Source organism: Tursiops truncatus, chromosome 8, assembly GCF_011762595.2.
Source record: "Tursiops truncatus isolate mTurTru1 chromosome 8, mTurTru1.mat.Y, whole genome shotgun sequence".
In the NCBI taxonomy this organism is placed as follows: domain Eukaryota; kingdom Metazoa; phylum Chordata; class Mammalia; order Artiodactyla; family Delphinidae; genus Tursiops; species Tursiops truncatus.
Window position 1 is genome coordinate 60,535,191 of NC_047041.1, and position 24,539 is coordinate 60,559,729.

Sequence of the window (24,539 nt, forward strand, 5' to 3'; positions counted from 1 at the left end):
AGTCAGAACCTCAGAGCTTCTAAAATATTCAGGCAACATGAAGGAGGGACTGTAAGATACATCCTGTATTTACACCCAGAACGGAGGGTCTCTGGGGCTCAGCTAGGGATGCAATTTCCTCCTGCAAGGAAGAGGGAAAAAGTAGAACCCAAGGAGGTTATGGCACCTATAGAATGAAAGTCCTACATAACCTTGTACTTAAGAGGAGGATGTGGGACCCATGTGGAAATCATATTAGGAAGTGGATTCTGGATTTCTGAAGAACTGAGAATTCCTTCAGTTCTGAAGGTTGTGCTAACTATCTTGGAATGAGAGTAGAACACCTTCCTTTAGTATCCCTAACAACTAAACCAAGTGACATTAAAATTTTCAATAGTTTATTTGAGCAACATCGATTTATATCGGGCAGTGCCTAACTGAAAATGGTTAGGAGCACTCCACTGTCAAAAGCTAGGGGCAGAGCTTTCATAGAGCAGAGGCTGAAGCAATGCAAGGACATTATTTGATTGGCTATAGCTTGAGTGGTTGCCTTATTTGGGAAAGCCTAGTTGGATGTTTGTGATTAGTTCTTAAATTTTGTTGTTTTGGATATAAGTGCATTTGCAATTGACTCTGGCGTAAGGTTTGGTTTGCTCATGTAGGCTACTAAAGCGTGAGAACCACTTCAGTTCAGCAGCCTCCTTGTTTGGTTACTTTGACTGTAACAAGATCAATACAAAAGCATACATTTAGTAGAGTACTCTCTTTGTTTACCTTGGTATCAAAAATATAATTTGCCCCTTCAAAACTTCAAGCCTCTACTGGATCAGATGTGGATCTGACATATCCACGTGCGAGTTGGTATGAAGAAAGGGTTATTGTCACCCTAGTGTCCCTGTATGATCATAGCATTGGACGGGGAGTATAAAGATTAGAAAGAATGGGGGAGAACCAGATGAACAACTGGGGGCTACTTTCCCTCAGGAGAGTCTTTACTTTTTAGTCTTAGGCCTGTTCCTTTGAGATTAACAGGGGCAGAATGTGCTCACACATCAAGCTTCAACTTGCTAATGATTTTTTTCCCAGCTTTATTGAGATATAATTGATATATAACATTGGAAAGTTAAGGTGTGCAATGTGATGATTTGATAGAAGTATATATTGTGAAGTCTTTACCACATTAATTAACACATCCTTTACCTCACACAATTACCATTTTGTTGTTACGGTAAAAACACTAAAGCTCTACGCTCACAGCAACCTTCAGGTATACAATATAGTATTATTACCTATAGTCATCATGCTCTACATTAGATCCCCAGAACTTACCTTACAGCTCAAAGTTAGTACCCTTTGACCAACATCTGCCATTTTCCCCAGCCTTCAGCCTCTGACAACCACTATTCTACTTTCTGTTTCTACGAGTAGCCAAGACGTGGAAACAACTTAACTGTCCATCAATCAATGAAAGGATAAAGAAAATATATACATATACAATGCATTGTTATTTAGCCATAAAAAAGAAGGAAATTCCGCCATTTGTGACAAGATGGTTGGATCTTGAGGGCATTATGTTAAGTAAAATAAGCCAGAGAGAGAACGGCAAATACTGTGTGTCTCAGTTATATATGGAATCTGAAAACATCAAAACTGCAGATGACTTTATACCTGAGTTCCTCTTCTCTTTATGCTCTGTGAGCAAAACTTGAGCATTACCCAGTACTTGAGACCTTGGCATTCCTCTCAGTACTAGAGTACTTTAATGCAATTACAAAATGCCATATCCCTGGCTTACATTTCCCATCACTCCCAACCTTACTTTCCACACCCACCATTTATTTATTTCAAAAGTATTGCTGGATCAAATATGGCCCAGACCACAGACTAAGAGTTGTGGTACAGAAAAAGGTAAATAACACATGTACTAAGTCTTCACGGAGCTCATAGTCTGGTGGTAGAGACATATCTTTGTCTTCTCATCCCTGAAAGTTTAATCTGCCACACCTATTCTTACGCCATATACTAGCTTCATATGGGAACCTCTAAACTACAATTGTTATTCATAACCTTAGCTTTGATCCTTTATCCTCAATACCTGCCTCATATGCCATTAACTGTTTATTTGACCTTGTTGGCCTCAGACCTTTCTGCTTATCTGTTAATCTTCTCTGTCTCTGCCTTCACATTTGATGTTCTACACACTTGAAAAAAAAAATTAGCCTCCTAATTGGTCTCACTACCTGTAGTATCTCCCCTAATGCTCAAATCTGAGCATTTCACTACCCTACTTAAAACCTTCCATAGTACCACATTGTCTACACAACCATGTTCAAGCTATTTAACAAGGCATAAGTACTTCATGACCTGATACTGCTGTCATCAAAACCTTACCTCTTGTCACGACCTACATTGTATCTTACACCCTGCAGCTCTTGACATACAGCATGTTTATCACCTAACTCTTCCTTAACCTTCAAATCTTGACTCATGTGGCATCTCCTCATAGAACCATTAGTTGTCCTTTCTTTCTTTTCCTTTTCACTGATTTGGTAATGGGTTCCTCCCATTACTGTTCCCATGAGAGCTCGTGAAAGCCCATATATCATTTACTAGCTGTATCACTGCTGCTACTGCTCAGGTAGATATAAAAGAGGTACTATATGCCAAAGTGGCCACATACATCCTTAATGGTATAGCAAAGAGTGGATATAATTCCCTTGATGCCACATGGGTCCGTCAAATACAATATGTCTCGAAAAAATTGTCTAAGCCTGTTCTTCCTCTATCACAATGAATGGTACTAGTTTCTCTGCAGTATATACTGTACTGGAGATCCAGAATTTCCCTATATCTTCTATACCTATCCTCCCCACCCCAACCCCACATCCCACTCACAACTAATCCAGGTTTTATCTAAACTTCCTCTTTAATTATCTCCTAAATTTGTCCCCTTTCTCCTGTCCTATTTCTGCTGCCTTCCTCCTAGTCCTTTATACCAGTCACGTCCTTGTTATTTCTTGACTTTATTTCAATAGGCTATTGCCTGGTCTTTTTCCCCCAACCTCAACTTCTTTCAATCTAATTTCCACTTGTTTCTTGAGTGAAATTTTATGTAGAAATTTGACTCCAAGAGCATTTGATTTGGGGGAGCACATACAAAATCCCTCAATAATGTGTCAAATGTGTATTTCCTTTTAACTGTCCTACAGTAATCCAGTCATTGCCTACTATTTTCCTTTTTCTAAACATGTTGTGATATTCTCTAACTCTATGATTTGCACATACTCTTCCTTCTGTCAAAACTACACCTAGGAATTATTTATCTTTCACATTTCAATTTCTTGGTTATCACCTTCCAAAACTACCCATATTCCTACCGATATAGATTATTTACTGGTATTTCCATCTCTTCTTTTGACAATAGTTCTTATTTTAGGGTCTGCTTTAGCAACTAAATAGTAAACGTGTTATAATGGTTGCATAGATGCATGGATGGAGGGGAAAATTGAGAAAGGAATGATATGGGCAGACTAGATGAATTGCAAATGATAGGAATCAAATATAAAGAGAGCAAAATGTAAAAAGGAGTTGGGTGGAAATGATCAAGAGTAGAGAACTTAAATCAGTTACCAGAAAATCTGACAGAATTGGAATAATATGTAAGGAAAACAGACATTGAATATAGAAGAATTGGCAGACCCACAGAGACAAGATAAAATGTAAGGAAGTTAGAGTAAGAGCAAAGAAATTGGAACTTTTGTTGATAAAATGGATGATATTTGGGTAAAATAAATGTGCTATATTGACAAGAGATTCAATGAGAGAAGATAAGTATAATACAGAAAGGATATAATTAGGAATGGGAGATCATAAAAACTGTAGGGAGGCTAGGCAGAGCATGAATGAATACAGAAACAAGCTATGAGTGGAAGAGATAAAGAAAGTCATATTGGTTTAAGTATCAGAATGGACCAGACATGAGAAATGCTGATAAGGGTTTGGGTTTTATTAGGTGTAGAGGGGACTAGGAAGATGGGTGTATTGGACAGAAAGAAAACATGGGAGACTTGACCGTTGAAGAGGAATGAAGCAGATAACAGAATCCACTTACTTTATTCAGATGTCTTTGACTCCGGGTCCTCCCAAGATGACCAGTTGGTGAGGAAAAGACTTAGAGAGTGTATATGAAAGAAAGTTGAAGCATCAAGACAAAGAAAGATGCTGCAGAGACTCCACCTTCTCTTCCTCCCATGATCAGAGAACACTGCCACACCAGGAAAGTTTCTTTTATCTTGTACCTCCCCTCTGTAGTCCCCATTTTGCCCTCCTCCTTCTGATGTTTTAGAATGATTCTAAATCCAGAGCCCAAGAGGCCACTAGAGATACAAGAAAAAAAAAAGACTGGGGAAGAAGACAGGAAAAGGTGTGTTTGGGAAGTAGGAAATAGAAGTTTACATGAAGCAGAGGGTGTCTACCCCTACTACCTCGTAGCTTCTTCCCTTGCCTTCTCCTTCCCTCTTTCCATCCTGCCACATTCATGCTCAAAAGAAAGCCTTTGACTTTAGGCCAGGCCAATCTAGGCTTATATTCTGGCTCAATTTTGTAATCTTAAGCAAGTTACTTACGTTTTTTGAGCCTTAGATTCCTAACCTGTAAAATGGAAATAATATACCTCACAAAGTTGTTGAGAGGAATAAATGAAGTGATATGTATCCAGTGCTTGGAACATGATAGGGTCTCAACAGTGCTACCCAGTTTCTTCCTTTATCTCCTGAATCCATGTGGGTAACATCCCTTTAATTACATGATGTCATAGAAGAAGCACTGAATTGAAAGTTTCTGGGGTTTAGTTCCACGTTTGTAATTGATATTCTGTTTAATCAAGGATTTTGTTATATATCAGTTTATTTTCCATAAAATGATAATAACATATACTACAGATGTTTTGAGGATTAAATAAAACAAAATTTGTGAAAAGGTTTGGCACAATCTCAGTCCCTAGTAAGCAGTGTATGTAGAGGTTAATAACGTGGGCTCCACTGAACGTAAATTGATACAGCCACTATGGAGAACAGTATGGAGGTTCCTTAAAAAACTAAAAATAGAATTACCATATGACCCAGCAATCCCACTACTGGGCATATACCCTGAGAAAACCATAATTCAAAAAGACACATGCACCCCAATGTTCATTGCAACACTATTTACAATAGCCAGGTCGTGGAAGCAACTGAAATGTCCATCGACAGATGAGTGGATAAAGAAGATGTGGTACATATATACAATGGAATATTACTCAACCATAAAGAGGAACGAAATTGGGTCATTTGTAGACACACAGATGGACCGAGACTGTCATACAGAATGAAGTTAAGTCAGAAAGAGAAAAATATCACGTATTAACTCATACATGGAATCTAGAAAAATGGTACAGATGAACTGGTTTGCAAGGCAGAAATAGAGACACAGATGTAGAGAACAAACGTGTGGACACCAAGTGGGGGAAAGTGGGGGTGGGATGAATTGGGAGATTGGGATTAACATATACACACTAATATTACACTAATATGTATAGAATAGATAACAAATGAGAACCTGCTGTATAGCGCAGGGAACTCCACTGTACAGTAGAAACTAACACAACATTGTAAAACAACTATACCCCAATAAAAAAAACATTAAAAAAATTGTGTACATATTTAATTGACAGAAGTAAACAATTAAAAAGAAAAAGCTCTATAATAACCCTCAAATATATAATTGAAAGTGAAAAAACACTACTCTGAAAATTAATAGAGACAACATTTACACGAATGCTGAAATTATAATAGCTTCACAAGTGTGTGTGCATGTGTGTGTAGCACAGGCTTGGCTTCCTGTGTTGGGAGACAACAGTCCCCAGTCATCTCCTATTTCTGCACATCTTCTAAAAGTTTTTGTTCTGAACTATCTATTCCAGGATGTTTAAACAACCCGATTAAAAAATGGGCAGGGCATCCCTGGTGGCGCAGTTTTTGGGAGTGCGCCTGCCGATGCAGGGGGCACGGGTTTGTGCCCCGGTCCGAGAGGATCCCGCATGCCGTGGAGCGGCTAGGCCCGTGGGCCATGGCCGCTGGGCCTGCGCGTACGGAGCCTGTGCTCCGCAACGGGAAAGGCCGCAACAGTGAGAGGTCCGCATACCGCAAAAAAAAAAAAAAAAAAATTGGGCAGAAAAACTGAATAGACACTTTTCCAAAGAAAAAAATGTAGATGGCCAACAGGCACATGAAAAGATGCTCAACATCGTTAATCATCAGGGAAATGAAAACCAAAACCACAGTGAGATATCATCTCACACCTTTCAGGATGGCTATCATCAAAAAGAATGCAAATACACATGTTGGCAAAGATGTGGAGAAATGGGAACACTTGTACACTGTTGGATGGAATGTAAATTGGTGTAGCCACTGAGGAAAGCAGTATGGAGGTGTCTCAAAAAACTGAAAATAGAACTACCATATGACCCAGTATTTCCATTCCTGGGTATATATCCGAAAAAAACCCAAAAATACTAATTTTAAAAGACACATGCACCCCAGTGTTCATAGCAGCATTATTTAAAATTGCCAAGATATTGAAGCAACCTAAGTGTTCATCAACAGATTAATGGATAAAGAAGATAAAGAAGATGTGGTATTTATATACAATAGAATAGTACATATCCAAAGATTGCATAAAATTTTTTTCAAGTTTTTAAAAGGAAAAAAAATTAAAATAATGTGGGCTCCACCATCACGCTGCTTGTGTTCAACTATGAGACTTGAAAAAATTATTTAACATCTCTGTGCCTCTGTTTTCTTCTCTGTGAAATGGGAATAATTCTAATATCCATCTCACAGAATTGTGAAGATTAAATAAATATATGGATAGAAGTTTCTTAGAACAGCACCTGGAGCACAGTTTTCCTCAAAAAATGTTAACTAGTGTTCAAGAAATATTTGTTGAATCTGAGTCTGTTGAAACTGGAGTGGAATTATCAGTGGGAACACTGGAGATTAAGAGAAGGTTCTTTGAGATTCTGAGTTTAAGAGATTCTCATCAGTAACTGGGAGGAAGCTGTTCCTAAAGTTTGAATAATCGGAACAAAATGAGTGTGACTGGGCAGTTTTCATTGTCTGGATTAGTGTGCTGTCCATAAGCCTCACTGACCCCATGATAAGAACAAAACTCAGTTCTCCAGGAACAGAAAAAAATATTGAGATAGTCAAGAGGAAGTTACCATAAAAAAATGATGTAGCAGTGAAGAGGGGCAGAACATAAAATATCTACAAATGCTCTTAAAAACCTGATTTTGAGTGAAATACTGCGCCATAGACATTGTAGTAAACCCTATTTTGTTTGTTTGTTTTTGTTGTTTTTATTTATTTATTTATTTGCCTGCGCTGGCTGTTAGTTGTGGCACATGAGATCTTCGTTGCCTCATGTGGGATCTTTAGTTGCAGCATGCGAGATCTAGTTCCCCGACCAGGGATTGAACCTGGGCCCCCTGCATTGGGAGCGCTGAGTCTTAACTGCTGGACCACAAGGGAAGTCCCATATACCCTATTTTGAACAAAGGAAAATATGTATGTGCATAAATATTATTGCCATACTATGCTGTTAGTTGAAAAACGATCAAACCCAGCAGCTGTTTGAATTAGCATTGATTTGGTTGATGTGGTAGTATTGTTTAAATGAGGAATATTTGCACACCTCATTTAGATTTCGAGGTTGTTGTCAGTTTGCCTTTGGTGATTATTATCAGCCAACCGACCACACCAATAGGCTAAATTTAAAAAGCTATAATCATTCAATATATACACTGTTAAATCCATTTGATAAACACTCATGAGGATAAAGGGGATATGTCCTTAAGATAAAAAAAAATACAGGTTTAAATTTCTTTATCCAAAAAAAAATGGGGCACTTGAATTTTTCAGGTTTTAGAAAGGTAATATGCTGCATACACCATACGTTTCCTATCACCTCCAGAGAGTTCTGAAGCAGTATTCTATAATCAAATGCATCAATATCTCTATAGCAAAATAATGTATGACTATACAATGTAGAATAAATAAAGATTATAAATAATCAGTTCACAACAGATTTTTCATCCAATGTGTTAAGACCCCAAACTTAGGAAAAAATGCTGTTTCCAAAGCTGCTTGGATTTTTGAATCACAGCTAAGGGCTTATGGAATACATACCTATTTATAACCAAATGCATATGCCAAGGGAAAAAATACTAGATATGTTCTTATTAAAACAGAAGATGGCAAAAATATTCTTTATCCCCATTATCTCATGTTGCTTTGGTACTTTTTGTCAATAAGATACAACCTGAAAAAAGTGAATAATATTTAAAAGGTAGATGCAAAATATTATTTGCATATATGATTATACTCAAGAAAAATAAGAGTACTAAACTAAAAACTACTCAGTAGTTATAAGAAATACTATAGAAAGATTCCATGTACCCTTTGCCCAGTTTCCCACATAGTAACATGTTGTGAAACTATAGTACTTTATCACAAACACGGTATTCACATGGTAATAGGCCGGATACAGAATATCTTCATCACAAGAGTCCTCATTTTGCCCTTTTACAGGCAGACCCGTTTCTCTCCTGCCCATATCCTTTCCTTAAGCCCTGTTAACTACTATCTGTTCTCCATTTCTATAATTTGTCATTTCAGAAATGTTCTATAAATGGATTCATACATTATATAATCACTTGAAATGGGCTTTTTTTCTTAGTATGATTCTCTAAAGATTCATTTCAGTTTGTTGTGTGTATCAATAGTTCTTTTTTTTTTTTTTTGTATTGCTGAGTAATGCTACATGCTGGATGTACTTAGTTTGTTTAAACATACGCCAGCTGAAGAACATCTGGGTTGTTTCCAGTTTATGCTGTTATGAATAAAGCTGCTATAAACATTTATGTAGAAGTTTTCATGTGGCAAAAAAAATCTTGCTCTGATTTTGAGATAAACTGCATTAAACTTGTATATCAATTTAGGGAGAATTGACATCATTACTACTTCAACATTCCAGTCCATGAACACAGTATGTTTCTCCTTTTATTTAGATCTTCATTCATTTTCTTCGTCAGCATTGTGTATTTTTCAGCACACAAGTCTTGTAAATATATTTTTAGATGTACACCAACTAAATATTGTGTTATTAATTTCAGTGTCTTTGTGTCCATTGCAACTGCATAGAATTACACTTGATTTTTATATATGTTTATTTTGTATCCTGTGATCTTTCTGAACCCACTGTTAGTTCTAGACTTTTTTGTTGATTCTGAGTTCTGATTCTCCACTAGGCATCTTCTGACACAACGTAAGCATTAAAGAGACAGGCGCCTTATTACTGCTCAATGGGTGTGGAAGTCTAGGCTCTCCACTGACACCTGGTGGCAGTGGGGGTGAAATTCCTGGCTCCCACCCAGCCTGGTGAGGGTGGAAGTCTAGGCTCCCCTGGATTTAACCACAGTTTTTCCTATTGTGTTTGGATGAAGTAGAGTGGTTATCATCTAAAACATTTCTGTCTTGCTAGGTTGCCCCCTTTCTGGGTCATCTGGCTATAGAGAGCACATTTTGGTTTGGGATTTTTTGTTCGTACATGTTAGATCTTCAGATTTCTGACTTCTCCAATAACAGGCCTAGGATATATGAAGCCAAAAACAAACCCAGGGAACCCACTACCTTTTCATTCCTTGGTCCACAATGTTCCTACCTACTCGCCTTCTTTTTTCTACCTTTCAGAGTCTTATGTTTGTTTTATATATAATATCCAGGGCTTTTTAGTTGTGCTTGGTGGAATCAGTAAAAATGGGCAATCAACTTTTATAGCGAAAATAATAACAATGTGTTGTGTAATTCATAGAGAATGTATGAGTAAAATGTATGACAAAATGTATGTATGACAAAAGAAAGAGATGTAAATGGAAGTTCACTTTTATAAAATGTTACATTATACATGAACAGTTATGTTTCTTCAGGGTAGATTGCTACATGTTAAGGATGCATATGGTAAACCCTAGAGCAAACACATAAACAAAGAAACAAATAATTTATAGCCATAGGTGAAATAACAAAAGAGAAGAAAAAAATTGGCAGACACACACCCAACTATATCAAAATTTCTAAGTTTAATCTATTTTAACAGAACTTGAATTTTATACTGAAAAATTTTCACAATAATAAGCAATTACTTGAATGTAATTAGGGAATCATTATATAGTGATCTTTATGTCTACAAAATTTACTTTGTGGGTTATTGATGATAAATGAATAGTATTACTTTATGACACCTATCATGACAAAAAATACTTGTAGATTAAAATATTTCCCATATTTAGAATAAATATTTAACAGAAGTAGACTAAATATTCCTATTAAGAGACAGAGATTGTTACTGTAGATTAGAGCAAGAAAGCAAGCAAGAAAGGAAGGAAGAAAGAAAGAAAGGAAGGAAGGGAGGAAGAAAGAAAGAAAGAAAGAAGGAAAGCTAGGAGCAGCTGAGACAAAATCTTGCCATAAACCCCACCCTCAGCACTGTGACCACAGTTGGGAGGGAACTCACAACCCCAAGTTTCTCCCTGAGGAGTGAAGGGTTTTAACTCCACACCAGCCATCCCATTTTAAGACCTGCACCTGAGAGACAAGCCCCCAGAACACGTAGCTTCAAAAGCCAACAGGACGGGCTTCCCTAGTGACGCAGTGGTTGAGAGTCCGCCTGCCGATGCAGGGGACACGGGTTCATACCCCGGTCCAGGAAGATCCCACATGCCGCGGAGCGGCTGGGCCCGTGAGCCATGGCCGCTGAGCCTGCGCGTCCAGAGCCTGTGCTCCGCAACGGGAGAGGTCACAACAGTGAGAGGCCCGCGTTCCGCAAAAAAAAAAAAAAAAAAGCCAACAGGGCTTGTATCCATGAGACCCACAAGGCTATAGCAATCTGAGAAACAGTTCTTCAAAGGTCCATGCAGCCTCACCCACCCCACAGCCCCAAGGCCCAGAAAAAGGGCCCTGAAAAGAGCTCAGAGGCACTGAGGCAGCTGAAAAGTGCTCAGGCTCTCTGTGAAGTAGGCCTATTTGCTTGTCTTAAAACATTAGCCTGAGGGGCAAGTGTGTAATTTAACACACATCTCTCTCCAAAGAGGAGGCCAGCGCGTGCCATCTTTGCACTCTCCCTCTGCCTCACTCCAGCTCACAGGTATCTCTTGAGAAGGAGCTTATGTACTTGTCTGGTACCCTGATTTTTGAGGGTTGTCACCCAGAGGACACCTCTTGGTCACCTGGTTCTGGTGGCCAGCAAGGCTTATGCTCTAAGGTCCCGTAGGTCTGCAGTAAACAGAGAAGGAGTTCTTAACTGGCTACCTCCCAAGGCACAGCAGAAAGGCAATAGACTAATGTGCCCAGTCTTTCTGTAAAAGAAGCCTGTTAGCTTATCTTCATAGACGCAGCCTGAGGGGCAGGCTTCCTATTAAACACACATCTAAAGGCCCGCTGTAATCCTCTTCAGAGACCTCAGACAGTAGGATGTATCTTTGAGCTCTCCCTCTGCTGCGCTCCAGATCACCAGTATCTCGCAGAAAGGAGTGCACATGTCTAGTGCCCTGGTTTTTGTGACTGATGCCCGGGGGATACCCCTTGATTACCTGGTGGCCCGTGGGGCTTAGGTTCATGGGTCCCATTGGACTGTAACAAACAAAGAAGCAGTTCTTAACCAGCTACACCTCAGGGCACAGCAGAGAGTCAACAGACTAAGGCACCCAGTCTTTCGGTGGAAGAAGCGTATTAGCTTATCTTAAGGCTTTGAACTGAAGGGCAGGCTTCTAATTAAAAACACTTTTAAGGGCCAACGGTGATCCTCTTCAGAGACCTTGGAGGGCAGGCACTATCTTCACACTCTCCATCCACCACACTCCAGGTCACCAGTATCTCCCAGAAAGGAGTCTCTGCCCATGTCTGTTGCCCCAGGTGCTGTGGCTGCCACCCAGGGAAAGCCCCTGGATTGCCTGGCTCTGCTGGCCAGTAGTTCTTATGTTCATGGATCCCTAGGACTCTAAAAAATGGAGAAACATTTCTTAACTGGCTACTGCCCCCTGGGGCACAGTACAGAGGCAGCAGACTGAAATGCACCCCTGTCTTTCTCGGAAAGAGGACAATAAGCTTATCTTCATAGCTGTGGCTTAGGGGGTAGGCTTCTAATTAAACACATGTTGAAGGGCTGACTACAGTCCTCTCCAGAGATTGGGGAATCTAGCAGGTGTCATCTTTGCCTTCTCCCTCTGCTCCTCCTGCAGGCCATCAGTGTCTCTGAGAAAACTTGTATACACATCTGGTACACTGACATTTGTGACTGCCACCCAGAGGATACATCCCTTGATAGCCTGGCTCTGGTGGCCAGTGAGACATGTGTTCATGGGTTCAGTGGGATGGTAGTAAACAAAAAGCAGTTCTGAACTGGTTATCACTCCAAAACTCAACGCAGAGGGAGCAGATAGAAATGTTCATCTCCCAGTCTTCTTCTGAAAGATGTATGTTTGAATGCTTTAAAAGTTGCTGCCTACAGGTCTGACTTCCAATTAACCTGAATCTAGGTGCTAATAGGGATTCTCCCCTTTGGGACTCTGATGGCTCTTGGCATACCCTCAACTACTGGGAGCCCACTAACAATAAAGTAGGTTGCTTGGACAATCACAAGGGTTTGAGAGACAGCCAAGAGCTAGAGCAGCATTGAACAATAAGTTTTATCTCCTATATGATGCCACTCCTTCAGACTGAGCGAGGTGGCTGTTTTATCTAATGTGTAAAACCCCACACAGAGCCAAGGAAAATGAAGAAAAAGCGGGATATGTTCCAAATGAAGAGCAAGATAAAACCTCAGAAAAAAAGACCTTATGAAATGGAGATAAGTTATTTACCTGATAAAATTTAAAATAATAGTCATAAAGATGCTCACTGGGCTCAGGAGAAAAATGGCTGAACAAAGTGAGAATTTAAACAAAGAGAAAAAGAATTTTTAAAGTAGCAAACAGAAGTCACAGAACTGAAGAATACGTTAACTGAAGTGAAAATTATACTAAAGGGTCTCAAAAACAGACTAGATGAAATGTAAGAAAGGATCAGTGAACTCAAAGATAGGTTAGTGGAATTCAGTCAGAGCAGCAAAAAGAAAAGAGAATGAAAAAGAATGGAGATAGCTTAAGGAACTTAAAGGGCACATCAAGCAGAGTAACATTTGGATTATAGGAATCTCCCCAGAGATGAATGTAATAAGAGACAAAGAAGGTCATCACATAATGATAAAGGGCTCAATCCAACAATATTTGTAAATATTTATGCGCCCAGCTAGGAATACCAAAATATATAAAGCAAAAATTAAAAGACCTTAAGAGAGAAATCAACAGCTATACAATAATAGTAGGGGACTTTAATATCCCAACTTCATCAATGGATAGATCACTCAGATAGAAAATCAATAAGGGAACATTGGCTTTAAATAACATCATAGACTGGATAGACTTAACACACACATAGAGAACATTCCATCGAAAAACAACAAAATACACATTCTTCTCAAGTGCACATGGAACATGCTCAAGGATACTTCATATGTTAGGGCACAAAACAAGTCTTAATAAATATAAGAATATTGAAATTATATCAAGCATCTTTTCTGACCACAGTAGTATGAAACTAGAAACCAGTTACAAGAAGAAAACTGGAAAATTCACAAATATATGGAGATTAAACACCATGCTACTGAACAACCAATGGATCAAAAAAATATATAAAGAAAAAATTTTAAGAAATACCTTGAGACAAATGGAAATGGAAATACACATAAAAAAACTTATAGAATGCAGCAAAAGAATTTCCAAGTGGGAAGTTCATAGCAATAAATGGCTATAATAAGAAACAAGAAAGGTCTCAAATAAACAGCCTAACTTTGAACCTCAAGGAACTAGAAAAAGAAGAACAAATGAAGCCCAAAGTTAGTAGAAGGAGGGAAATAACAAAGATCAGAGTGGAAATAAGTGAAATAGAGGCAAAAAGATAATACAAAAGATCAAAGAAACTAAGAGCTTGTTTCTTGAAAAGAAACACTAAATTGGCAAATCTTTAGCTAGACTCCCCAAGAAAAAAAAAGAGGACTCAAAATCAGAAATGAAAGGGGAGATGTTACAACTGATACTACAGAAATACAAAGGCTCGTAAGGGATTACTACAAGCACTCATATGCCAACAAACTGGACAAATGGGTGGAAGAAGAAATGGATAAATTTTCAGAAACATACAGTCTACCAAGACTGATTCATGAAGCTATAGAAACTCTGAACAGGCCAATCACCAGCTAGGAGATTGAATCAGTAATCAAAAACCCCCAAAACCAAAAGTCGAGGACTAGATGGCTTCACTGGTGAATTCTACCAAACATTTAAAAAAGAATCAGGGCTTCCCTGGTGGCGCAGTGGTTGAGAGTCCGCCTGCCAATGCGGGGGACACGGGTTCGTGCCCCGGCCCGGGAAGATCCCACATGCTGCGGAGCGGCTGGGCCTGTGAGCCATGGCCGCTGAGCCTGAGCGTCCGGAGCCTGTGCTCTGAAAGGGGAGAGGCCACAGCAGTGAGAGGCCCGTGTACCGCAAAAAAAAAAAAAAAAAAAAAGAATCAATACCAATCCTTCACAACCGTTTACAAAATATATGAGGAGGGAATACTTCCCAACTCATGTGAGGTCAGTCTTACCCTGACACTGAAACCAGGAAAAACAATGTTTGTGAATAAGGACAAGAGAGGTAAAAATTGACTGTACAGGTAAGAAGAAGTCAGACCATTCAGAACTTCTTTTTGACCATGTGATAGATTTTAGATATTAATCTAAATGCAGTGGACCACCACTGAAAAATATTAAGCAAGGGACAATTTAAAAAAAAAGATAATTATGTCTACTGGGTAGATAATTTATTGTTAAGTGGCAAGAATGTAAAGAGAGACTGGTATAGGAATGGCAGAAGATCAGGGAAAAGCTGGTGATGGTTTAGGATTGAAAAGGTGTCAAGGCCTATACTCATATTTCTTGCATGAGCAATCATGTTGATAGAGATACCTTTCACTGAAATGGTAAAGTAAGGAGGACAAGCATATATGGCTGTAGAGGCATGGCTGTGAGAGAGGTCAAGAATTTAGTTTCCAGTTTCTCAAAGAGAATACAATATAGTGTGTGTTTAAAGTAATATAATAAATACTGAAAGATTCGGTAAAACCGCAGTAACGGTTACTGAACCCAGCTCAATCCAAGCGTAAGAACTTTCAGTCCAGTGGGGAGCAGACATATAAACATTAGGACAGTAGGTAATAATACATGCATAATGGTTAGAAGTAGTAGCAAAGTAAGAAGTATAGGAGGGAATGGGAGCCAAGGTTTAAGATTGTATGTGAGATAGGCATTCCAAGACAAATAAGTAGTAAGTGCAAAGGGTACAGAAGTAAGTCTTCTTAATGTGTAAAAGTGTAAACTCTGAAGCCAAAATGCCTGGGTTGTAATCCTGACTCTCTTCCTGAGTAGCTGTAAGACACTGGACAAATAACACAGCATATGTTGACTCCGTGTCATCTATAAAATACAGATAATCACAGCACCTATTTCATAGCACTGCTGTGAGGTTTAAATGAATTAATATATGTAAAACACTGTTGGACACTTAAGAAGCACTATGGAAATGTTCATTATGCTGATATAATCATGATAATGACAATGGTGATAGCAGTGGTAATAATGATGAAAATAACACGAGAGAGATGTCTGGAGGAGATGAGGGTGGGGAGATAGGCAGGGGCCAAATATTCAAGAGTCTTCTATGCTAGGACTCTGAAACTTACTGTGAACTCTCTTCATTAAAAAGTTTTAAGCATGAAGTAACAATCAGCTATGTGTTTGGAAAGACTTTCCTGGTAGTATTGTGGAGAATGGGTGGCTAGGGGACAAAGCCTGTGGGACGGAGACCAGTCAAAAGGCTTATACAATTGTCCATGAGCCATAAACTCAGGGCAACACAAAATTACTTCTTAATCTCAGAACTTGAAGTCCTCCATCAAAATGGGTCAGCAGAGGAAGCAGTAAGCAGACCTGACTGATAAGAGGAAACTCACTGCTTCCCTGGATCCCACCCACTCCTGTAAGCCTGCAGGCCAGTGCAGACTTGAGTTTCAAAGCTGGGCTGCTTGCCAGCAGGAGTTCGTTAAGTGTGGCTCTGCAGCCTGAGTTCATTAGCCCTCTCCCCAGATCTGATCCTGTCTGTTCACCTAAGCTCTCCCTCCAGGCCCCAGGAGGAGGCCACTGGGAGCCTCCCTCCATTGTGTTCCCTGAACAGCAGTGTGTCTCATTAACAGCTTTTTAATGAGGTCATGGTCTGTGACTGCTCATTAATAGGCTGGTTAGTCTGCAACCCCAGGGGTGGAAGAGACTGAGGATAGAAGCCAGGGGGAACAGAGCTCAGCCCAGCTAGAGCTGAGGAGAGGGAGAGAGAACCAACTCCCTTTAGGGAGAGATTCCAGCCCTGTACTCTTGGGTCTCCAGGGTCCCTTCCAGCTCTCAGTGACTATGACCCTGCAGATTGAGGTCTGCAGGGACCAGGGACAGGGGTGGGAGGAATTTCAACAGAGTCCAGTGACCCCAGGCTTGGACCAGCTCTTGGTCTAGAGAGACTCTTGAGGAAATCAAGTACTCTTCAGGTTTTCTTTGATGCTTGTGTAAAGGGAATTTCGCTCTTGAAACTTTTTATCATCTTGCCTTCCATAATCATGGATTCCTTTGCTACCCGCTACATGCCCAAGGGCAGATTCTTTGTGCTGTTTTCCAAGTCCTTTTAAACTATACTGGTCCTAGGAGTTCAATTGTTGGCCCTCTTCTCTCTTCCTTGTGTACTATCTCTTAGAGATCCCACCATTGCCAGGGTTTCAACAAATCACTACTGTGAGATGAAACTTCGGTATTGGCATATATCTCCCACCAGGATTATTACTAGTGCCTCCTAATTGGTCTCCCAGCCTCCAGTCATACTGAAGACTTTCATATACACCCCATTCTCATTCATCCTTCTCACTGTCTCAAGAGTTCTTTCTAAATACATATGTGATGGCCTGTCATAATCATGCTTTAAATCTTTACAATTCATCCTCATCTTCACAATGAAACTGTGTTCTTAGCATGTCATACAAGCCCATGTATAGTCCAGCTCAAGCTTATCTTTCCAATCTCGTTCTTTCCATACCCCAACCCTGCAGTTGAATGCATAGTCAACAACTGTCACACTGATCTATCTTCTTTCCCCATATACCAAGCATTTCTAGTTTCTCTAAGCATAGTCTTTTTTTTTATCCTCCTCAACAATTTAGAGTCTGAAAAACCTGGATTCAAATCTTGTGTCTGGTACTTAACAGCTATGCAAGTTCATAAAAATAACTCTAGGGCTTCCCCGGTGGCGCAGTGGTTGAGAGTCCGCCTGCCAATGCAGGGGACGTGGGTTCGTGCCCTGGTCCGGGAGGTTCCCACGTGCCCTGGAGCGGCTGGGCCCGTGAGCCATGGCCGCTGAGCCTGCGCATCCGGAGCCTGTGCTCCGCAGCGGGAGAGGCCACAACAGTGAGAGGCCCGCGTACCGCAAAATAAAAAAAAATATATATATATATATATAAAAAACTCTAAATATCTATCCTTATATTTCATAATCTGTACATGGGATATAATATAATTATACAGCACATTCATAACCAAAATTAATACATAATAATATATAATAAAATTAAAATTACATGAGCCAACCACTTCCACTCATGGAGCTGTATGATCTTTCTGTAGTATCTTTCAATTGAAAGGGGGGGATTGGTTATGTAGAATTCTCAAGGATGTTTGCTGTAATTGTAACATGAGAAATCTACTTAAATTCTATCTCCTCCCAGGAAGCAGGGTGAATTAAGTAACTAACATTTATTGACAGAAAAATATGTTACATATTTTTAAATAAAGTATTAATTATTCCTCATGGGTTTCATCACAATTTTTAAAATAGGTACTTGTTTCAAAAAAGCAAGTAACTTGTTTAATTGTCACAGCAATTTAAGTGTCAGAGCAAGAATATTAATCTAGGTATGAATCCCAAATATCATGTACTTTAAGATTGGGATTGACATATGTACACTAATATGTATAAAATGGATAACTAATAAGAACCTGCTGTATAAAAAAATAAATTCAGAAAATTCATAAAAATATTGCATATTCCTTCTTCTAAAATACAGAGGTAGAAGCTCAAAAGAAGTTGTATGAAATAAGTAAATAAAATAATGTTTTACACAGATTAAAAGAGCTCTTAGGAGAGTGAAAATTAGCAAAGAAAACAAAAAACAATGTTGAGATCAACTTCAGTGGAAATTATCTGATCTATTGTGTGATGAGCTATTTCTTTGGGAGAACTAAAAGTACTTATAAAATTACTTTTATTTTCTGAATGAAGAAGATACCTGGCACAGAGTAAGTGTTCAATAAATGGTAGAAATTATTATTAACCTGTTGTATCTTTACACAATTTTTTGTCTAAAATTCCTCCCTCTCACCACCTCCTCCCCGTGCTAAGTTAATTTATACTTATCTTTCAAGATTCAGCTCTAATTTTATTCTTTGGAATACAATTCTAAATGTTTTTCTGCTAGAAACACTTCTAATTCCCCTAGACAAAGCTGAGGTCACTTGCCTTTGTCATACATATCTTGGTCTTATATTACTACTAAAGCATTTAAGATAATGTAATTAATTGTATTTTACATGCATATCTATCAGGTGAGTATAAGGACAACCTCTCATTATGTTCAAATTCCTTTGCCTGGCACTCACTAATACTCAATAACTGTCGAAATGAATGATTAAGTCCCAGATCATTACCTCTAGCAGTGATTTCTCACCCAAACGTGTTTCGTGTTTCCACGTGCCTCCAAGACATTTCTGCTTAGGCAGCAAGGTATCTATCTAGCACAATGCTCTCAAACTAATGTATGAAATAAACTTTTATGAAGGATGCTTCCTTCTCCCTAATAACAGTGACAATAAACACAGCAAAGATATTTTCCACTAATTTTCTCCCCCAAATGATCTTTTGCTTGTAAATGTTTTCCTCAAAAGCCCCCCAAATTTTAACCCCCAAAGCCCACCAGAATTGTTATCCAAAATGTCCACAAAAAGATGTAAACATGACTATCCCTTTACTAGTAAACATACATTGTTTGTGAGGGTTTATTTCCATACACTGATATAAACAAGCCACCCGAAAGTGATAACTATCTGCTGTACTCCAAAGTTTTAAACAATTTACGTTACCCGTAACGTAACGTATGAGGACACTTTGAGTACCAACAATCAAAGATGAATGATGCACCCATGAGTTCATAGAAAGAGAAAGAGGTGCACTTGAGCACTCAGGCACCCTACTCAGCATAAAAGTCCAAACCATGCAGAACATGGATTAAGGATCGGAGCTTGTTGAAAGCGTGCTGAGCCGGTTAGCGGAGGGTTACCTACAGATGGTAAGTCAACTCCAACCCGTGTGGTATGCCTACATGATGAAATTCTGAACTCATGGTTACTTTGAATAAAACACAAACTCATTCTCCAGTCACTACATCTAGTCAATGTTTTTCTTATTATTTACCCTTCTTTTTCATTTAATTTTTCATTGATTTATTTTTACATTCCATCAGGGAACATGTATATACTGAGTTCTGAGGGTACGATGGTGAACATACGTGCTGCTGTTTAATTAGTGCTCATCCAACTAAATGGGTCAGAGAAGTAAACAGATGATTATGAAATTAAAACATCATTCAAGGTACTTTACTCTGCTCTAATGCTACAACTTGATAATCGGTATCATAGGAGTATACAACCAGTCTTCAACTCCTGCAGATTCTTCCTTGGCAACACTTTTTATTCATCCCTGTTAATTCCCATTGCCACTGCACATTGCCGTTGACTTGTTACTTATTCCTCTTTTTGATTCCCCCTTTTGTTGCCATATTCTTTCACTTGATCAGTGAACATTTACACACTGAATCTTGAAGGTACAACAAAAAATGAACAAGGTGCTGCCCTCTAAGAGCTCCTATGCAAAGTGCTTTACTGTGTAATAATTCTACATTTTGATAAGTGCTATCATGGAACTATTCAACCAGTCTCTAAATCCTGCTAATTCTTCCTTGGCAAAATTCTTCCACATCCTTTGTTTCAATTCTCATTTACATTGCCACTGCCATTGGCCTAGCCAGGCCATTGTTCCTGAATTATTACTATATAAGCTTCCTCACTATTCTCATGACTTGCATTCTTTCTTCCCAATCGTCCTTTACACTCACTGCTAAGTACTGATTTACAGAATCCCTCAATTAAGAGAGGATTAAACAAAGAATTCACAAATAAATATACAATTATACAATGCTACCACTGCTATGAAGTAAACTAATAAAATTCTCTGAAGAAGAATAAATGGGACTCCTAATACAAGGAGGTCAGGGAACTCTTTTCTGAGGAAGTAACAACAGAAAATCAGAAAGTGGTATCAGAAAATTGAGTAGGAGTTAACCAGGTGAAAATTAGGAGGAAAAACATTAGAATCAAATGAATTAACCTATGCAAAGATCCTAATGCAGGAAAGTTTAGTGAATTAGTGGAAAAAAAGGAAGCCAATCTGACGAACATTAAGTGTAATTGCAGAAACAGTGATGATAGCAGTAATCAAAGTGATGTGGTCATCTTACAGTCAACTGGAATGCCCCTTCCTCTCCCTGATGGAAACCTTCAAGTCTCAAGTCAAACAGTACTTTGATGAAACCTGCTTTGTATGACATACACCAAGGCTTGGAATGTTTTCTATATTTAATCGCATTTCCTTTTCACAACAAGTATTGGGACGTGGAGTAATTTTAATATCTTTCTCTAGGTCATAAGGCTAAAAATTAATAGGGGCGGAACCAGAATAAAAGTGTTGTTTTGTTTCAAGTGTCTTTTATTTTTATTAAAAATTTAATAAATGTGCATAAAATTAATTAAGTACAAAATAATATACAATCAAAATATCTCCCTCTCAGGGTTGACCTCTGTTCTTCCCCACTTTCCTTGCCCAAATGCAACAACTATTATCAATTCTTTGTGTATCTTTTGAGAAATTTACCGTTTACATATTTTATATGTAGGTTTATAATATTTATTTCTATTAAATAGATGTAATTTGTGTAATGTGTACACAATCTCCTTCACCCTGCTTTTTTTCAAATAAAAATTTATCTTGGAGTTTATCCCACATTAATATATTCACAGTTACATAGTATTGCAATGGAAAACCTACAATTTTTAATCAGTTGCCTATTGATGGAATTAAGACAATTTTTACAATATTTTACTGTTAAAAATTGTACTATAATAAGAAACAGTATAACCTTTCCTGTGTCTAAAATTGTATGACTCTTAAAACCTGAATCACTAGCTCTATCCTGTACTGCTCTCTAGGCTTCTCAAAAGCCAGTAGCCTCAAGTCACTTGATCAACCTTTGGACGAGGGTTTATATCTTCTGCTTGTACAACTTCCTTAACAATGACCAGCCTACTATTAACAAAAAGACAAAAAGATCCTGTAATAAAGGAAGTCTATTTAATTGAGCCCTTTCTTTCAGCAGTTTTCTATTTCTTCCATCCTGGATTTTGTGTATAGCAACTACTTAGTCTTAAGTTCTTAATTGTTTATTTGTTCAATGACTGGCTTCCCCCATTTGAATGTAAGCTTTATGAGCACAGGGACTTTGTTTTGTTCATTCTTCTCTCTAAGGGTCTATAACAATGCTTGTCTTGTAGTAATTAGTCAATAGTTGTTTTGAACAATTACTGGCTCTTGGGAAAGTTATTATAACATTATATTCATGATATAGTAATATATATGCTGTAATAGAGTACATTAACATCCTTGTTAATATATCCCACCCCATCATACCAACCCTGTAAAATAAGCATATTATCTTTGTCTAAGCAATATGGAAACGGAAACTCAGAGAGTTTAATAAAATTGCTAGGCATCACAAACCAGAGAGTTCTAGTGCTGGGGTTCACTTAGGTCACTCAGAATCCAAAACGTTTGTGCTTTTCTCTACACAATCCTACATTCCTAGAGTACGGTTTTCCTTCCTTGAACTTCATCCAATTGCATCTGACGTTCTTTAGGGTCCCAAAGGACAGTGGAGTCAAGAAAGGTCAGTACCCTTGAGGAAGGGAAGGAAGAGGAGCTAAGGTGAGCCCAGAAACACCTGGGGGAAAATACAGATGCCAGCCCTTCACCTGGCCCTGAGGACAAAAGAGGCACAGCTGGGAATAGATCTCCTAAGTCAGGACTGGGAGCATGGCCAACCCATCTAGTCTGCTCACTCACGCCTGACACAGAGAAGGCAGCAGTGACCTGGATTCAGGTCCAACTGCAACTGCACCTCAGATGGAACTCAAATCCACAATCTTAGGGCTGAAACATCACAACTCATCTCAGGACTTAATGAAGCTCAGGTTCTTTATGTCTTGGCCCAGAAGGAATTCAGCAAGAGGCAAAATGATAGGTAAGAAGTAGATTTATTAATATAAGATGCTTGTGGCAGGCAAGAGGGCTCTGCCCCCAGAACTAAGTGGACTACATTTTTATAATCAAAGGAAAAGTGGGGAGGGAGAGAAGACCACTTTCTTCCTCTTCCTTTGTAAAGATGTTTCAGGAAAATGGGGCACAAGAGGATGGTCATGTCCCAGGTCTCAGGCAAGTTCCTGGGATATGCCACCAAGTGAGGGTCCTTGGCTTCATGCAGGAAAGAATTCACGAGTGATCCATAGTAAAGTGAAAGCAGGTATATTGAGAGAGATACACATTCCATAGGCAGAATGAGGTCCAACTCAGAAGGTGAGAACGGTCCTGAAATATGGGATGACTAGCTTTTATGGGCTGAGTAATTTCATAGGCTAACAAGTGGGAGGATTGTTCCAACTATTTTGGAAAAGGAGCAGAGAATTCCAGGAGTTGGGTCATCACCCACTTTTTGGCATTTTACTGTTGGCCTCAGAACTGTCATAGTGCCTGTGGGGTGTCATTTAGCATATGCTAATGTAGTACAGTGAGCACATTGTAATACAGTACGGCTCAAGGTCCACTGGAAGTCGCATCTTCTGCCACCTCGGACCTGGTTGGTTCTAACCAGTTTTTGTCACAACCGATTTTTCTCAATGGCTGTGTTATTCTTTAAGGATTGTGCCCTGTTCCATTCTCTCCTGTCTCACAGCTGTTAATTGTTCATCCAGGGCAGGAAGTAAGACCTCCCTGGTTCCTCTTCTGGTCCTTCTGACAGCCGAACCAGAGTTCCTCAAACACTCAGGGGAGTTCATGAAGCATAGGTGTTAGGCAGAGCTGAACAAGGCAGATCTCCCTATTGGGCACAGGTAAGGCTCTTACCAAGGGATGAATCAACCCGGGGCCCCTCTCCAGATTCGGTTGCTCAACTAGACAAGGTTTGGCAGGGTTTGTCATGACACCTAATTCTATTCCTATGTCCACACTGGAAAGATCTTATCATTTTTCACCTTCCTGTGCCTCAGTTTCCACTTTCTGTGTCATAAGATAAGTGAGATCTGAGACCACAAGAAGATTGAGATTACCCAGGTTATTTTCCAGTTCTGACTCTAAAGCATTCTGGCTCAGAAAAATTCCAGTCTCTGCAGCTTTGACAGAACATATACCTCCTGAAGTCTTGACTATCCTCTAATTAACTCAGAGAAGACTTGCCTCACTGGAATATGCACAAGGTAGATCGCATCAAGTACGCTATTTCTTTAGGACAATTCTATGGGTGCAGAAAGCCTAGAAGAGAGGGTTCCTCCTCCTGGGACAGCTAATGATTAGCAGAAGAATGTTCTTCTGGAAGTTCTGGAGGGACTAGCAGGGAGCCTGAAATGTCTTTTGATTGTGTTATGTGGTTTTGCTTTTTTGTTTTTATTTGTTTCCTGCCTGAATGCTTAAAGGAAATTTTCCCTATCCTAAACATTTTTTTAAATAAATAGTACAAAGATCAAGACGTATTGGTATATTTCCATTATTTTCAGTGTGTGTGTGTATTAAGGAATGCTTTCAGTTAAAAAAAAAAGTGATTTTTATTTTTTATAATATTTTCACAATTTCAACTTTATATTTTCATAATAATGTACACCCTAGATGTTCTGCACATCTTTAGCCAACTCCATTTTCATCCCTGTTGCTTAGAAAGCCATCAGAGAATTTATTAGGTGTCCCTACTCCTTATACATTCCCCCCAATAAGATACTGTATACTTACTGCATCAAGACCTTCATTGTGATTTAATATAATTGATTATTTAAATATCTCCTCCATTAGATTCTAAGCTTCAGGGAGAAATCAATCATCACATTGCCAGTACCTCAACAGAAGTGGAATAAATATTGAATTTTTTCAT

General features: G+C 38.9%; 1 protein-coding gene across 3 annotated transcripts in view; it reads left to right on the forward strand.

Moving 5' to 3' along the window:
* ZNF215 (zinc finger protein 215) overlaps positions 1-24,539 on the forward strand; it is a 151,792-nt gene that overhangs the window by 91,056 nt on the left and 36,197 nt on the right. The gene's annotated exons all lie outside the window — the stretch shown is intronic.